The sequence below is a fragment of the Antedon mediterranea genome, chromosome 6, assembly GCF_964355755.1.
Source record: "Antedon mediterranea chromosome 6, ecAntMedi1.1, whole genome shotgun sequence".
In the NCBI taxonomy this organism is placed as follows: Eukaryota; Metazoa; Echinodermata; class Crinoidea; order Comatulida; family Antedonidae; genus Antedon; species Antedon mediterranea.
In genome coordinates this window covers 14,544,218-14,563,257 of record NC_092675.1, presented here as the reverse complement: position 1 = coordinate 14,563,257, position 19,040 = coordinate 14,544,218, and the positions used below count along the sequence as shown (strand labels likewise).

Here is a 19,040-nt window from a genome sequence, read left to right as displayed (position 1 = left end):
TCTCAGTCTTTGTCTTCGTATCTTAATTGGGGGAATTCTAGCTTTTAAATGGCCATCCATTAGTACTTCCCCATCGTTCGGGTGTGTCTTCTTTATATGTCGAATGATGTTGGCAAGTTCATCATCAGATATATTTGTAAACCTCTCGTAATTAAGACCGTATTTTAACAACCACCTATAAATTGTCTTTCTGCACACCTAAACAGAAAAAGAAACATAATATATATATATTGTACTTTAGGCCTATACCATTTTTAGTGTTTATGATTTATTAGTGCTTTTCAAATGCAAGTGTTCTTTCTTTTTTAGCGTTCATTTTATACATACCTTGTGTATTCCAGCGATTCTTGTTATCGGAATGTTTTCATCTAGTAAACCATGCAAGGCGTTAATGTCGGGCGGATCCATATCTAAATTAAACCGTATTAATAATTTTAGAGATGGTTAAACAATCTAAAATTGGGCCTACATCGAGCATTTATTTTTAGACAATTCAATTTTAAAGAACATGTAGGCCTGCGGTAATATTATATATAGGCCTATACTGTTAATATATGTTAATATATATATATTGTTATATATTATATTGTTAACGTTCGTAGTCCTAAGAACGAACAGGTTGTAAATTTATAGAAATTTTAAAAAGCTTACCGTTTGTCTTATTCTAAAGAAATATTTCCTCACTCTTTTTAGTATATTTAATCTTCCTGTATGCTGTGGTTTCGACTCTTCAGTCAAGGCGCTTGCTACAGTACAACTATAGCCAATGACAACTAAATGATTTCAGACGCCCCGCCTCCATTATAATAACAGTTAACAAACCATTTTGTCGCGAGTTACAATTGAAATTACAATAATATTTTGAGTTTAAAATGAAGATATCTTAAATTAATGCCTGTAGCTTGTAGCTTATAGCTTTAAAGTAATGAATACTGGAAAACCAGTCTTTGTATACCGCAGTTGTTGTGTACAAGTTATTGTTGAAAAAGAGACCGGTTTTAAAATAATTAAATTTACTAGAAAAGTTATCAAAATCAAAATTGCCAATGTGGGTATATCAAGTAAAAGAGATTTAGTGAAAAAGCACAACTACTAATTAATTGTTTCAAACACGTCATTAGGTTGTATTGGTAATTTTTTTTATTTATCATATAAAACCAGGCAAAAAATAACAGTAATTTGAATTTTGTTCTAAATCTTATAACGTTTTGCTCAATTCATAATCTTCAGAATTTGTCACGTCCAAGTTTATTTTGATAACGTCATCATACCAAAAAAATTAGAACATAATGTGGGTCCCCTAATTTCACCTATCCTACACTGTATATAGATATACAGTGTATACTGTATAGGCTACATTATCTAATCATACATACAATAATAGGCACAACTCAGAACTGTAAGAGTATACATAATCGGGTCATAGGATGGCTTACGTCAACATTTTACGATCGTATTTTAACGTACGTGCATCGTTTTAAAAATTAAATGTCATTAAAATTATAAAAATGATCACCTATAATTTGTCAAAGTGACGAATTAAATTCTAGTTTTGTATTGTTATTTTAAAAGAAATAAACGTTAATTTGTTGAAAAAAATATATATATAGTTTAACAAAATCAGTACGTTAAAGTTGCAATAGTTATACAAATAAGAGTATAGTACAGCATATACTCCTTACAAACTGAAATGTCTGGTAATTGCAACTACATTTAGGTATTGGTATACATAGGCACACATTACGAGTCCAATTAGAAAAATGCAAATATCAAAAGCATTAAAACAAATGTATAAATTGGGAAAATCAACAACATACACAAAAAAAGGAAACGAAATCCAAGTAATTTTAAATTTTGTTAAACACGAAAACAATGTGTGACCAATAAGAGGTCGTTTGCATGATTTAGGTGGCAGTTTTGCATCTAGAAACATTCCCTCTGATGTACACATTTTGTTTTTATCGTTTAGAAAAATTGCAATTGCATGTCACAATTCCTGAACATAATTAATCACACAGCTCCCACAAAAATACGGATTAGTGTAATCAAATAGCAACCATTGAAAATAGAAATGAAAAGACCATGCGGAGCACAGGTAACTGCTAGTACATATAAAATTAAGAACAGTTGGTAGAACTGAGTGTTAAAGAGGATATGAAAGGGTTTTGAAAAATTGAATAAATAATTGATTATGAATCTTTCTAATGTAAATAAGCAACACAACAAAAATTAGCTTTAAATAAATAAAGTTTTTAATAAAAATCTTCGAAAAATGGCCGACCAACTTGCACGCCATATTGGTTTTTAAGAACGTTCTAAACACACGTACGTCCGATCGCTCAGTTACTGTATTTGAAATACCCGCGGTAATATCCACGGCAGCCGTATTGAATCGTGTTTGACATTGTGTGTCACACAACATGCGACGACGAAAATGTGTGACACAGTATATTTCAATCATTCATCATAATAATATTTACATAGTAGTACTACTTTACTACCTCCACCTAGCTATGAATATCCAAACCAACAACATCAATATGAATACTAGTCTCATCCTCGTCTTAAATGTATATCTATTTTAAATCAATAAAAAAACAAGGCAAACAGCCATAAGTCGCCTGCTAAAATGCATAGTGATACCGGACCGACAGACAGACAGACCGACCGACCGACATAGTGAACTATAGAGTCGCGTCCACGCGACTAAACAAAGTGGTAGGAAATTCAATTCAACGAATTATGATGTATAATTCATTTAAGAATAAAACTGCCAAGCGGATAAGTTTATATCGAAATAGTTTTGGCGTAGTGGACGATTAACCAAAAAATTCCTATGTTCCCTGTACAAAAGTTTCCGCTAGTGACGTCACCAGCGGGTTTTTTTTTCATTTCTTAGGGCTGTTTACTATGCTTTATCGTCATCTACGAAATTTAATATTTCAGTCAGGAATATTTAACAGTATGTACTACGTAAATTTGGAACCCTTTCATATCCTCTTTTTTAATACGGTATGTGTAACAGAAGACTCGTTTTACTAAGAGAAAAAATTAAAGTGGACCGACAGCTGACAAGTCATTTTCCGGCTCGACTTCGTCATCGTCAAAGCACGGACTGCATATCACAGCTTCTCTAAATGCTTCTTCCAACTCCCCAACTTTGCTTCGTCTTGGAATACGAAGTAGCCCTGCACATGTGTTGGAAGAGGGTAGCACGCCGTCTACAAAACAGACCTTTAAAACCATTCCCAGTCCTTGAGGGGGGATGGCATCAACCGCAACCCAGAACTGTAGAAGGTCTTTTAGGTCTATTTTTCCCTCGTCACGTTTCTTAACCATTCCATTTAAAATATAAGAGCAAACTTACATGATACATGTCATACTTCCTACTTACTGGGTAGGTCTGCCATTGCATTAATTTAACACTTGGCATGACAATCAAGAATTCTATGAGTGGGGAGGATCTGATGCAGGAAGTTATATTTAAAATGTATATCAAGTACAAAACCTTAATGTTAAATACGTCTTTGTTGATCCCCCTACTATAAATTCCTACGTCCTCCCCAAACAATCGTCACTAACCAACAGTAGCCTTCTAAGACGATAATTCCCCATTCATTGAATAGTAACAGCACTGGAAAAGCAAAGCTTTGTAAACTGCATTAATAATTTAGGCCTACATACGTTCTAAACTTTTAGTCAGATGCACAAATGCCATGTGTGCCTGTTCCTCCTCCGTTCGTTGGTTACTGCCATTTTCCGAGTATTCAAATGCTACATTGTTTTCATCTAGAAACCACTCGGAGTCCAATGCATGTGGGCGGCTGAAAAATGCTCTACCGACCTGTTTATCCTTTATTAAATGGTCTAATAGCCCAAATGCATTTAAACCTGAAAAATATTGTTTTGGGTATTAGTGGCTAATGTCAAAGAAGATACAAGGTTAAACAAAATTCTACCTATGTGTGTGAAAACAATTTAACAAACAAAATAATATTTTAAAAGAAACAATTTATATATAGCTCGCAGTGACAGTATAGAGCTTACAGTATTTGATAAATAAAATATGGAACTAATTAGAAATTACTGTACCTTCTGCAAATTGTCTTAGTTCAGTGTGAACATTTAAGACAGCGAGTTGCTCGACAGATTGTCGCAAGATAGTTGGAAAGTCCTCAATACAGACACTTCTTTTACTTGTGCATATGCCCCAGTCATCCAGTGGTAGACTGTTGGACAGTTGCATAAACTCATCCTCCGTGTTAGATGCACACATCTAAGAGCGTGATAAAAGATTAATAAACATCCGAATTTGGAAATTGATGTATGTAAACAATAATTATCAAGCTTATTGATAGAAGGCAGTATTTTAAAATTGTGATTATAATGCACTCACAGCTGCTTGAAAGAAACATATGCACAGTTTTAGATCTGCATATTACGTTCGACATTACATTTTAATGATTGTTTTTGGGCCCATGTTTACATAAGATGTTGGTTCACACCATAAGTTACAGTACCTTAATCAGATGCTGTCTCGACTCCATACACGGTACATCATTTGGGTCGGTAGATCGGTATTGAAGACCTAGGAGATGGGCTACTACTGGCTTACCAAAGATCCCGGGGCAAATTCCATGGTTAATTGCAATGTTTGCAATCACATTGCCAAGCACCATGTACCCCCTCTTTTCAATTATGTCTTGGCTTTTTCGTAGAGTCGAGCAATTTAGGTAGTGGGATTTGGTAAGGCCATTTAAAAATAATGTGGCCATCTCCCTTCCGAGACCAGTAAGATCAATTCCAGATTCGCCTAAAAAATAAAAGATACAGTATATGATTTATAAAAATAAATATATGCACTGGTCATGCTTAACAACGAAAAACAAATGTTTAAAATGTAATTAAATATTAGTAGTTGTGTACAGTATATAAGTTTAACAAATCAAAAAAGCATACAAATAACGACTTGCCAACCACACAATTTTTTTTAAGTCGATGAAAGTGTAACACACATAAAATGTGTTGTAACTCACCAATAAATTTCACTCTGTAAGGCTGTTCTAGCCATTTACCACTAGGATCAATTTGTAAATGGAATTGGAAGTGACTCATAATATCTTCGACTACAAAAAGGCGTCGGCACATCACAAAATTTGGTTGTTTTGAATAACCTTTCTGAGCCTTCGTTTTCAGTTCTTTTAAAAGCTCTCTCAGGCGATCTCTTGTATCACTATGACAAAAAAAGATAGTGTTAGGTTTTCATTTAAAATTGTATCATTTGTTTATTTTTATTGTGTTTATTATCTGGCAGTTTATTATCACACTAATGTATAACAGTAATACTGCAAAAGGTTTCAGGTACAATTCTGTTTTTTTTTATTGCTAATTTTCCATATTTCAGGACGGTTTAGTGTTTATCTATGCCTGTACATCATTAATAAAAAAAACTCACATGTCTATATCTGCGAAATTTTCAGTTGATGTGTCCATATCTTCTTTTAAAAAATGTTGATAAGGTTTGTCACACTTTTGCATATATCTGAAAACGATTTAAAATTTAGTGATTTTTTTTTTACTTAGCTTGCTAGTGGTATGCTTTATTTTCTATCTCGAAAAACGAATTGCCGTGTTTTACATGAACATTTTGTGAACTGTTTCTATATTTACAATTTTTAACAAGAGTCAATGTATTTCTTACGTGGTCAGGCCTTCAGAGTCGTCGTTCCTATCTCCAAGCCATTGCACATTTAGAATTGTCCCAAATACCGATAAAGGAAGTGGTGTTTCTAGACACACGTCAGTCCTATTTGATGTAAAAAAGTTGTGTCCACTAACAGAGAATAACTCTGTAGATGCTGGCTGCGCCATTATGTAATTGAATAAGTCCTGCAACGGAATTTATAAAGTATTGACCTCGGCTTTTATATATACATATATATCATAGTCTCTCACTGATGAAGGGCTAGTATTGCCCGAAAGCTCTGCTAATTTTTCTGGCTGTTTTACTTTATCGTTTTGTTTTACCTTGTATAATGCATTTTCTGGAAACGTGTGCGTTGCCTGTGCATTTTTAAATCTGAATTTTATATTCTTCCCACACTCATCTGTCATGACTGCAAGACGGGCCTCTCTCCGTCTTGATTCTCTTTCTTCCAGTCTCGTGGATTCTTCTTCCGCTTGCAGTTTCATGATTGAATCGTCTCTTTCTTTCTGCCGTTGTTAGAAAGTAAAATATTATAATATCAGATAGGGTTTGGCTTTCTTATGTGTTAGAACAACCAAAAAGAACTGAAAGACCGTGCGCGATGGAAAATAGTGCATTAATGTAAGTACTGCTACATACAAGACTAAATTAAATATATTAATAAATTTGATGGTTATTAGGTTTTATTTAAATCGTTTAAAGCTACGATGCAATGCTACTGAATCACAATTATTGTTTATTGTTACACTTTGAGTTTTATTAAATACGCCGTATTAGTTGATATAAAGAAGTTAAATCTACGCCTAACCTGGGCATTAACATAGGCAGTCTTAAACTTATTTTCCATGGCACATTTTGCAAATTCGTCATTTTGACTGCAACGTAGACAGTTTCCAAATTCATCTGTATATGTCGTACAACAATTCGAACAAGGTTCTGTTCCCTATAATGACAAAACGTTGTGTAAGCATGGAGGAACAAAATAATGATGTAAGGAAGAAACGTGTTATTACGTAAAACTGTCTCCTTTAACAGGAATTTAGTAATGGTATATTTTTAATTCAATATTCTGTCAAAACTTTCTAAAATAGTTTTAAAAATGATATAGTGTTATTAATCGGTAAAATGTTTTAATAATAAGGCCTATGTGATCAATTAATTACCCCAACCTTATACTAAACTGTACTTTATTATACTTTCATAATCACTATCTACACTGATTACTTCATAACTTTATTGTACATTTAAAAAATTAACTGGTATATAAATCGATTGGTTACACAGCAAAGCACTCTAGCAATGTAATTGGTATAATGCTCTAGTAATATCACTTATAGTCGAATAAGCCCAACCTACATAAAACGACAGTTCTGGTGGTGGTGGAGATGGTGACCTTGGCTCCGAAGATAGTTCAACATTCTCCTGGAATGATAATAGGCCTAAATGAATAGCTTTTATCGTTTTTTAATTCTGTCACTCACAGAACGAAATACATAGTAATACGAGTCAACTGGAACATCAACAAAACAAAGCACCTTAAACCAACTACAAATATTTCTTAATTTGGATTTAAACAAAATTAAACTATTAAAGAAATTATCAATATAAGAGAGTAAGGAAAAATAAGAATTACATATGCTCGGTAATAAAACCATTTTAAGAAAATCTTAAAGTCTAAAAAAACGAGTGAAATATAAAAAACAAATTTAGTAAGTCTGTTGTACAATGTCTAATTTATCAGCTTGACTATATATAGAGTATTAAAACATATCGAACAATTTGAAAATCAAAACATAAAAAGGCAAAAGTGCTTTAAAAGAAGTTTATGTATTGAAAACAACTCAGAATAACTCAGATAGAAATATAAATCAACTTGGCTAAAGATTTATTCTAACACAAAGTCGCAACAAAGAGGAACTTACTATTGGTGGTGGTGACCTTGGTTCTGGTGGTTCACTGATAGATTCCTAAAATTTATAAAAGATAATGAATTCAAAATGTATGAATTAATAGTTGTATTATGATGTTATATTCTTATCAGTATTATTCTAGAAGTCATCTACACAATAATACACATTACATTCAGTTGTAAACTTTAAAATCGCAACAAAGAGGAACTTACTATTGGTGGTGGTGACCTTGGTTCTGGTGGTTCACTGATAGATTCCTAAAATTTATAAAAGATAATGAATTCAAAATGTATGAATTAATAGTTGTATTATGATGTTATATTCTTATCAGTATTATTCTAGAAGTCATCTACACAATAATACACATTACATTCAGTTGTAAACTTTAAAATCGTACCAGAAACGTAACTGAAGATGGCGAAGCAAGAGGCGAAGACGCCAATGGTTGGTCAGTAAGCCTGTCTGGTTCTAGTGGTTCGTCATCGGTTATGTACACTTCTTTGTTAGTATTTGTAGTCTGAAATATAGTTTAATTATAGAATCATAATACATAATAAACAACTATATATTTTTCAGAGTATATCTGTTTAGAAAATAGTAATGCTATACCGAGTACGTAAAGCGTACTGTAATTACAATTTGAATATGTTTTTTTAATTTTTATTTAATTTTGTAAGTCCACGAGGTTGTTAAACACTATCAAACCCTCTCATTTAATTTGAATCGTTCCGCATGTTTAAGTAATATTAGGAAACTTACCTCTTCTAGTGCCAGAGAATAGATCCTGCCTTGTGGTGAAAGAGACAGAACGGTCTCGCCGTTTAACTGGCAATTTTTCGAAAATAGAGGTTTTGACAGTTTTTTGTTACCAGGTAGTATCTTAAAAAAATAACACAAAATATAACGCATTGTAACACAATTGTTATTATGAAAGTACCGTAACTTGTTATAGGCCTACATGTTTTTTTGTTGTTTTTTTCTTTTTTGTGTTTTTTTTGTGTTATCATTACCTGCAGAAATGTGTATGCCATACTTCCAAATATCGACTCCATTTGCTCCCTAACTTCATCAGCAGAGTCTGACCGACGGAGCGCAATTTTCGCTACCAATTTACGGTGGATCAAATCACACCTTCTTTCTGGTTTGGGAACTTCGTAGTCTCCATTGTGGTCTTTTTGCGAATCCATTGGTAGCATTACTATTTCTTTAGTTATAACCTTTGAAACCTTCTTTTTTTTTTTGCTTTCATTTTTCACTGTATGTGCCCTTTTTCGGGATGATCCAAATCGAAGAGGAGGCTATACGAAAATATAGATACATTTTGTGTTAAAAGTGGGAGCGGGATAAACAAATAACTTACTGTAGATTTCAGTAGCGAGGCGCGGGGCGGGGGACGGATTTTACCGGGCTGACAAAACCTTCACCGGGCTGAGAAGGAATGCCCACAGTAGAAATAAGTACAGCAACAATGACTTTTTTATTCCAAATAATGTTTCATGGGGAAAGTGGAGCGTATGTTTGTAAATCGGTAAACAATTAAATGAAGAAAAATTTGATTTTATGAACTATTTTTAAAACTTACAAATTGCCTACAACTCCCGGGACGCGATGGTAAAAAGTCATTTCCAGAGTCGTCTTCCTCATCATTTTTATTCTCCATCAGCGATGGAAGCCGTGATAAAGAAGATGCGGGCCTCCTTAATCTTCTCGGAACGAACGTTGATGTTGAAGATTGTAATGATGTCGAGGACCCAGCAGCTGCAGTGCTCGGCAAAGGCCTGGACGCTGACGTCTGCTGGATGGGAACCTGCTGCCTGCTTGGCAAAGGCCTGGACGATGGCGACGTCTGCTGGGTGAGAGTCTGCTGTCTGCTTGGCAAAGGCATTGACGCTGACACTGGCTGGGTGGGAATCTGCTGGAAACACTTTTCAAGCAATTCCTTAAAAAGCTGATAAATTGTAAATTGAGTGTAAATATGAATACAGTACAATTTCTCTTGTATTTTTATTTTAAAGATCCATGATAACTAATGATAATCTTATTTATTTTGAAATACATCTTTAAATCGTTACTCAATTTACAAAGGTACTTCTTTCAAAATAACAAATACACTGGGAATGGAAAAAAATGAATGCGAGCCTGTCATGCAGGTTTTTGTCTATGCCTTTACCTTTGAAGAAATCTGAATTGTGTCATCTGAGTCTTCCATTGTTGTAATACTGTAGTATCATACAACCTATAGTATTAAATTTCTGTCTTGAAATAAAAATAAATGTTTTGCTTTTAGAAACTTTGTACAGTACGATACAGGGAACATTTTCGCCAGTGTAGCGTAGCAAAAAGCTATACAAAACAACCTTATTGCTACTCATTTTGAAAATTGTGTAGCAAAAAATACAATACAAAACTATGTTTCTCGACTTAAAAATAAGTTTGATTAGCAATATTGCTAAACAAAATTTTTAAATGAAAATTTTCCCTGACGATATACATGCCTAGATGCTAGATAAACTTTTTTTTTCAATACGAATGTCATCTGTACAATAACTGTTAATAATTTTGTCAACTATCACACTTTTAAAACAGTATAAACACAAGTAAAACAACATATAACGAATAATTTATAAAATAGACAGGGAATAAATGACATATCATGAATTTATTAGGTTATAGAATAATTGTCTCATCCCCAAAAATGCAACAATCTATTCATAGTGTAGTGTCATGTCACAATGTATAAGTAGGTACGTGCAGTCTAAATTATTTATACAGTAACAACATTTTGATGGAAGGAATATAGTTCATTCAGATATGTGAAGGAAAGTAGGTTTCACAATAATGGATTAAAGACTGCACCAAAATAATGATGTATAAGTAATATGGTATATACAAAAAGAATATGGTTGGGTGGTAAGCCAGGCAACTGGTCCTTTAAGGTGATTAATTATCTTTGATCGCTGTTGTTGAAAAAACTGTCATTTCTACTTATTTTACGATGGAGAAGGTGGAGGGGTTATATACACTGCCATGGGAATGGATACTTGAGAGGCGCCATATGTCAGTTGTGTGAACATCCATATAACTATTCGGTCAAAGTTGAATTATATCTTTCGAGGGTGTAAATATGTAATAATATGCAACCGAGAGTAAAATTATAGTTAAACGTAAATTTGAAATTAAATTTAACTCTTTAACGACAATTTGCAATATCATAATCTATGGCGTATCAAATCATTTATTTAGGCAACTAAAATATCTTAGTTTTTAATAGATGTAATTAGTTTACAATAGGCCTATAGATCTTAGGTTCCAATAGATATATCCCTATTTTTAACCAAGATATCTTTTCAATAAAGATATCGCTATTATTCCAATTAGAGACAATTAATATATGTCTTAAGAGATATATCATAGTTTTGTTCCCTTGAATTAGACCTATTAGCAATTTAGTATTCCTATCAAATAAACTTGGTAGGCCTATATAGACGACGCATTCTCATAAGAATAAATAGGCCTATACTAACTATTATATTAAAATAAATGTATTAACTAAAATCATTTCATTACTACTCAACTTATCAGATGTTATCGTAAATAGTGTTGTCATTTTCTTAATCAATATTATCGGTATCGATATAAATCTTCAACCATCTTTAATATTTATTACCAAAATTGGTAGGCATATATAGGGCTACGTGTTCCGTTTTGCTGAATCGGAATTAATTTTAAGTATACAACTGTTATACGTCAGTATAAACTGTACTTATACTCGACGCAAAAGTATTCAAGTTCCATATTAGACTGTTGCTTAATTAGTTTGCTTTTACTCACGGTGGATAAATTAATTTAAATTGCTTACCTATTAACAATTTGTTGGCACCGGTGTAGAGGAGGTCGTAAAATGATATTCGCGCGCTGTTTGATCGTAGGCCTATAACTGTCAATCTTCAAGTTTCCAATAACAACCCCGCCTTCTAATTTAAATGTTAAAACGTTTTGTCCCACGCTTGAGTAGGCTCGGCTAACAAAATTTATTTTGTCGCGACAAAATGAATTTTGTTGCCACAAAATTAATTTTGTCTACACAGAATGAATTTTGTCTACACAGAATGAATTTTGTCTACACAGAATAAATTTTGTCTACACAGAATACATTTTGTCGCCACAAAATGAATTCTGTCCACACAGAATGAATTTTGTCTACACAGAATTAATTTTGTCCACACAGAATTAATTTTGTCTATACAAAATTAATTTTGTCGTTACAGAATGAATTTTGTCGCCACAAAATGAATTTTGTCGTTACAGAATGAATTTTGTCTACACAGAATTAATTTTGTCAACACAGAATTAATTTTGTCTACACAGAATGAATTTTGTTTACACAGAATTAATTTTGTCGAGACAAAATGAATTTTGTCCACACAGAATAAATTTTGTCAATACAAAATGAATTTTGTCAATACAAAATTAATTTTGTATTGACAAAATTAATTTTGTGTTGACAAAATAAATTTTGTATTGACAAAATTAATTATGTGTAGACAAAATTGTAATATTTCGACAAAATTAGCAATGTCCCATACGGCGCCCCGTAGAGATAGGCCTAGAATCGTACCGCACTTGTGTAATCACTTCTTGTTGCTATACGCTTGGGTGCACACGGAACAAGAAAATTTAACTGATGAATTATTCATGTTTATTTTGTGACGTTTCATGATGGGGTCCCCAACTTATGTACGAAAAAAAAAATCGCGACCGGCTGGCCCAAATTCGTACCAAAGTAGACCTACCAATCTAGTGTAGATGTACCTCTTTTATCACAGATTTACATTTTTTAGTTCCGATATTACGACCATACCAACGCATCGGGCCGGGTTCACAATAGTATAGATTGACGTAGTATGGTCCTGGCATTCCAGAAATGTGCCACTTGCCCCGGCCCAGTGCGGGCAAGTACGTATTTTAAAGAAATTTAAAGTGCGTATTTTTAGCATTAATTTAGTAAAAAAACACCACTTTTCAATTGGAAATATGACCACACCCGACGCCTCGGGCCGGGTTCAAAATAGTACAGATTGACCTAGTATGGTCCTGGCATTCCAGAAATGTTCCACTTGCCCCGGCCCAATGCGGGCAAGTACGTATTTTAAATGAATTTTAAGTGCGTATTTTTAGCATTAATATAGTAAAAACACCACATTTAAATTATCAATATGACTACGCTCAACGCCTCGGGTCCGGATTCACAATAATACAGATTGACGTAGTATATGGTCCTGGCATTCCAGAAATGTGCGACTTGCCCCGGCCCAGTCCGGGCAAGTAAGTGTTTTAAAGCAATTTAAAATGCGTATTTTTAATGTTATTTTACTAAGTATTAATAGCACCACTTTTAAAATGGCCATGACCACGCCCCGACGCCTCGGGCCGGGTTCACGATAGTATAAATTGACGTAGAATAGTCCTGGCATTCCAGAAATGTGCCACTTGCCTCGGCCCAGTGCGGGCAAGTACGTGTTTTAAAGCAATTTAAAATGCGTATTTTTTGTGTTTTTTTACTAAGTATTAATAGCACCACTTTTAAAGTGGCAATATGAGCACACCCCGGCGCATCGGGCCGGGTTCACAATAGTATAGATTGACGTAGTATGGTCCTGGCATTCCAGAAATGTATCACTTGCCCCGGCCCAGTGCGGGCAAGTACGTGTTTTAAAGCAATTTAAAATGCGTATTTTTAGTGTTTTTTTAGTAAACACCACTTTTAAAGTGGCAATATGACCACACCCGACGCCTCGGGCCGGGTTCATAATAGTATAGAATGACGTAGTATGGTCCTGGCATTCCAGAAATGTGTCACTTTCCCCGGCCCAGTGCGGGCAAGTACGTGTTTTAAAGTAATTTAAAATGCGTATTTTCAGTGTTTTTTTACTAAGTATTAATAGCACCACTTTTAAAGTGGCAATATGACCACACCCCGACGCCTCGGGCCGGGTTCACAATACTATAGATTGACGTAGTATGGTCCTGGCATTCCAGAAATGTGCCACTTGCCCCGGCCCAGTGCAGGCAAGTACGTGTTTTAAAGCAATTTAAAATGCGTATATTTAGTGTTTTTAGTCGCGTGAAAGCGACTCTATAGTTCACTATGTCGGTCGGTCTGTTTGTCTGTCGGTCTGTCTGTCTGTCGGTCCGGTATCACTATGCGTTTTATCGCTTTATGACCTTATCTTGATATCAGTTTACTCTAGCTATGTCAATTTTTCACAGAATATTCCTTATGGCCAGGAATCGATGTGGTTATGTTTTCACGGTGCGCAATAAAAAATTACGCGGTCTACGCACGATTTAACGAAATCACGTTTGTAATCATTATCTTAAAGCAGAAATGTCACTAAAACATTAATAAAATCCATATAAAGTAATACACTAATAAAAACGGCTCATCCATAGCGTTACTTTTAAGATTTCGCCGTTATCACGAAAAAGCAAATTTAAAATAGCCACTTGAGCAATTCAATTACTTCCGGTTCGTATGCAGAAATATTTCCGTGACGTCATCTCGGGTGCTTCGCTTGGTTAGTTACACACACGAGTTGTTGGACACTGTATTTCTCTATTGTATTTCGCATTCTTTTGTTCAAGTAATCAATCTCTTGAGGCACTTTTGTTAAAGTTAACTTTTGTTGGTGTTAAATCAAAACACAATGCCGTATTGTGCAGCATTTAATTGTACCAATACAACAAGTGGAGGATAAAATCGCGACCGGAATATAGGATTTTTTTCCTTCCCAAAGTCTTCGGGTCTGAGAAAGGCATGGATCCACGCCGTCAGACGAAAACATTTCCAGCCTAGCAAATTCGCAACGATATGTTCGGAGCACTTCTTGGAAGAAGACTTTGCGAAATACCCACCTAATCTTCGTGAAATGGGATTCAAAGAAAAAGTAAATTTGAAATTGAAAGACGGGGCAATACCTTCGAAGGTTACATTGCCTTCAGAAAGCACCGCCACCGAGAAGATCCCAGGCCCAGCTGCTAGTCGTAGTAGAGGCGCCTTTCAAAAACGTAGGCGAAGAGAAGTAAGTGTTGTTTTTACTTTTTCATTATTGTGTTATGCGCGATTTGAACGATTTGCGCAATTTGAAATTGCGCAAAAAAAATCCTTGCGCAATTTGAATTGAAACATGTGTTTCAAATTGCGCAAGCAACGTATTAAATTGCGCAAGTAATCTGCAAATTGCGCAAGGTTTTTCGACAGATTGTGAAATCATGCACACCCATATTTTTATAGTAATTTCTAAGAATGATTCAAAATTAAAGATAAATATCGCATTTCCTTATTTTAGTAGTGCAAATATTGTTATAAGTTAGCATACCGTCGAAGAACCGACGAAGGAAAACGAAGCGGTGGTGTTCCACCAGGCGGGCGCGGCGCGGGCGGCCGGCTATACTACTCTAGCCTAGCTAGGGTCTGGACTACTGATACTGACTAGGTTACATGGCCTAGCTTAAACTAATATTAAAAACTTAATTTTTACATTTATTTTGATTTATTTCAAGTTACAGTGATAATATTATTTAATTGTAATAATAAATGTTATGTATTTATTATACACATGTTATCTTCGCATTTATTATGTTTTATTTTGAGTTATTTAGTTTCCAATAAATTATTATAATACCGATTGTCTGGTAGAATTTTGTTGCGCAATTTGAAAATTTACAGTTTGTTTTCAAATTGCGCAAAGGTGTCATATTGCGCAAGAACTTTCTTGCGCAATTTACAAATTGTGCAGCGCAATTTAAAATTGCGCAAAGATTTTCTTGCGCAATTTGAAATTGCGCAAGTTGATTGCGCAATTTGAAATTGCGCAAAAAATTCTTTGCGCAATTTCAAATTGCGCAAGGATTTTTTTGCGCAATTTCAAATTGCGCAAATCGTTCAAATCGCGCATAACAATTGCACTAACTAGGCTTACCACCACCGCCGAATTTACCTGCCTGGATCGACAGGACAGGCCCCCTATGCCTAACCTCCACAAATTCTCATTTTAATGATAATAATAATAATAATGCCTTGTCAGTTTGGATTATAATATAAATGATGTGAATGAGAGGATGGTGTGTGCTGATCAGATAATGCAACAATTTTAAGTAGGCCTAGGCCTATATTATTATTTTATTTATTATATGTCAAACAACAATATGTTTTATAAAATAGCTTATGTACTTACAATAAAAAATAATTCAGGAAGGTTTATTTTTTTTTATTGCTAATTCGGTTCATTCAGTAGTTAATTTATTCATGTTTGATATTATTTGCATAATAATAGTAATACAAGTTACTTTTACTTCTACAGAACTAAAGTGGTTTATTGAAAATAATATGTCCAGTGTAAATCATTTCTTGTATATTTTTTTAATAGAATATATTGAAAAGTTGCTAACTGAAGTGTTTGAAAGAAGACGAGCGAAGTCAGTCAAGATGCTCTTATGAATTATGCAAAAGCACCACCGGCCGTTAACGCCACATACCAACCGTATGACAAAGCAGACTTGGTCAAGAAAAGATGTACTCGTTTTCCAACTAAATAACATTTTAATAATCAAGGTAATAAAGTCCTTATTTGCATGTCTTACAATACACATGGTGAAACATACAGTAATTATATATGTTCTTGTCATGTTCTTGTCAGTATAAACTTATAAAAATAGTTTTCAAAATTTTTTTTCTTTATCCTCAATCATGAATAAACTTAACTAAATAACTCTTTTGTTTATTGTTTTAATTGTAGGAACTGAACTTTGGTGAAACTGGTCGATTTCCAATCTATGCAACTGTACAATGTGACTGTACAATGTGCTAATTAGTCATGGAATTTTGGGATATTTAAAGCCTACATATTGTTGCGCAGGAAATGCATTCCTAATAGTTGACACTACGCAAGACGGAAGTATTTTTCTTTTGCCCTTCCCAAGTAGCTTCCATACCCAAGTTGTAAACCTCCGGTAGGCAACATGGCGATATAGTCTGAAAACATAAAGAAAATTGGGATTATTTAACAAAATAAATTTACCATCTTTAATGTCTCATTACAAGACAAGAAGTTGCATTGTTTTTATGGAAACTTGCCGGACCTTTGGGTCGGTAGTTGGTTTATTGAATTTGTTAATTTAATGTTGTCAGTTTTGTCATTAAAAATCTGATTTCCACTACAATACTGTTATACTTACAAACTGTTTCGTAATTAATTTGAGCGTTAATTCAAATATAGTATTTTATCAAACTTACTGATTCACTGGATGATCATCGTCAAATGGACCTTCCTGTTTAACATAATGCCAGAAGGACACTTCAAGAACATCGCGGTCCAGACAGTTGTTTTTTAACCCAGTATGCTGTGTTATGCATCCAACCGCTCCCCCATTTTCTCTACCATCTCCTCTGTCTCATAACAACATACAGACTCAACAGCAGTTGTTGCTGTACAATGTGAGCACTTGCATCTGCATAGAATCAACATTACAGCACTCAAATATATACTATATGCTGTTACTATACTAATTAATAGATGAAAATCAATATAAGCAAGGTCCTCCCAATCCCACCAAAAAAAGCCCCAAACAAAAGCTAGGCTTCTGTAGCTAGCCTAGTAGAAATAGAATAAAGCCTATTACTGTGGCTAGCCTATTAGTATTGGCCTTAGTATTATAGAGTGTAGCAGGCCTATAATTACGAAAAAATAATTACATTTTATTACAGTAAATATACTCAAAAGCCTAGTAAAATCAACAAATTTGATCCAAAACAAAATGTCTTTCCCACCACCTTCCTCGCTGGCCGCATATGTATGGCCGTGATTTGTTTTTTTTTTTGTGTTGTCCGATGATGCAGTCGGCGGGGCCGGGGTAGAATCACAATTGTGAAAAGGCTACACATAACATACTTAGCTAACTAACGAATAATAAAGTATTAAAATGATTTTATTATAAAAACAGAAATAAGGAAGATTTAAAGACTGTTTTACGATCGGTATTTAAACACTAACAAATATAACGTAGGCCTAGGCCGCGCCTATGACGGAGCCGATGCTAGCTAATTGATAGGCTACAGAGCCTCCCGAGCCCGCTCCTCCCGAGTAGCCTATTTAAACATACCATGTTCAATTTCCTTCTCTTTCCTCCCTTCCTTCTGCCTCAACATCGTCTTCTTCTTCCTCATCGTCATTTTCAAATTCCCCAGCCTTTCTCAAAGGCTCATATTGGTATGGCTGAATTTCTAACGGAAAAGTTTCTTCTTCGGAATCGGAATACATTTTGCGAGGATTGGCTTTTTCATGTACTCATCCAGCGTGATCGTTTTCAGGGAAGATAGCGAAACCCGATATGACGTCACGACTGTAAAGTTAATGAGTTGGCTCTAAACGCTCTAAATCGTATTTTCAAACGTCGATTTTAGCGGTAAAAATTGCATAAAAAATTTCAAAAAACCTAATATATATTTTATTATACCTAAACAATCATCACAAATATACGAAAGCCCATTAATGCCATTTTAAGTATATGTTTTTCGAACGTAATCCGTTATAACGAATTAGTAATTCGTTTGAACGGATTAATAATCTGTTCAAACGAATTAGTAATCCGTTCAAACGAATTGCAACATATACAACAAGTGCCATTTAAAGTATATGTTGTAATTCGTTTGAACGGATTACTAATCCGTTCAAACAAATTACTAATTTGTTTAAACGGATTACTAATTTGTTCAAACGGATTACTAATCCGTTCAAACGAATTACTAATTTGTTTAAACGGATTACTAATTCGTTCAAACGAATTACTAATTTGTTTAAACGGATTAGTAATCCGTTCAAACGAATTACTAATTCGTTCAAACGAATTAGTAATCCGTTTAAACGAATTAGTAATTTGTTTAAACAAATTAATAATTTGTTTAAACGGATTATTAATCTGTTTGAACAAATTAGTAATTCGTTTGAACGAATTAGTAATCCGTTTAAACAAATTATTAATTTGTTTAAACAAATTAATAATTTGTTCAAACGGATTACTAATTCGTTAGAACGAATTAGTAATTCGTTTGAACAAATTAGTAATCCGTTTAAACAAATTACTAATCCGTTTGAACGGATTCCTAATTCGTTTTAACAAATTATTAATCTGTTTAAACAAATTAGTAATTCGTTTGAACAGATTAGTAATCCGTTCAAACGAATTACAACATATTCTTTAAATGGCACTTGTTGTATATGTTGCAATTGGTTTGAACGGATTACTAATTCGTTTGAACAGATTACTAATCCGTTCAAACGAATTACTAATTTGTTTAAACAGATTAATAATCTGTTCAAACGAATTAGGAATCCGTCCAAACGGATTAGTAATTTGTTTAAACG

General features: G+C 34.0%; 3 long non-coding RNA genes across 3 annotated transcripts in view; 1 reads left to right on the top strand and 2 right to left on the bottom strand.

Moving 5' to 3' along the window:
* Window positions 1-16,516, top strand: part of LOC140051368 (uncharacterized) — a 28,636-nt gene extending 12,120 nt beyond the window's left edge. The window contains exons 2-3 of the long non-coding RNA XR_011845511.1: window positions 16,047-16,231; window positions 16,416-16,516. This is a non-coding gene — a long non-coding RNA (uncharacterized lncRNA). The remainder of the gene's footprint in view (window positions 1-16,046; window positions 16,232-16,415) is intronic.
* Window positions 180-701, bottom strand: LOC140052601 (uncharacterized). Its single transcript, XR_011845633.1, has 3 exons — window positions 652-701; window positions 328-410; window positions 180-198 (listed from the first exon to the last, which is right to left on the bottom strand). It is a non-coding gene; the product is annotated as an uncharacterized lncRNA (long non-coding RNA).
* Window positions 16,119-18,087, bottom strand: LOC140051369 (uncharacterized). Its single transcript, XR_011845512.1, has 3 exons — window positions 17,779-18,087; window positions 16,913-17,127; window positions 16,119-16,651 (listed from the first exon to the last, which is right to left on the bottom strand). It is a non-coding gene; the product is annotated as an uncharacterized lncRNA (long non-coding RNA).
* Between the last annotated feature and the right edge of the window lie 953 nt (window positions 18,088-19,040).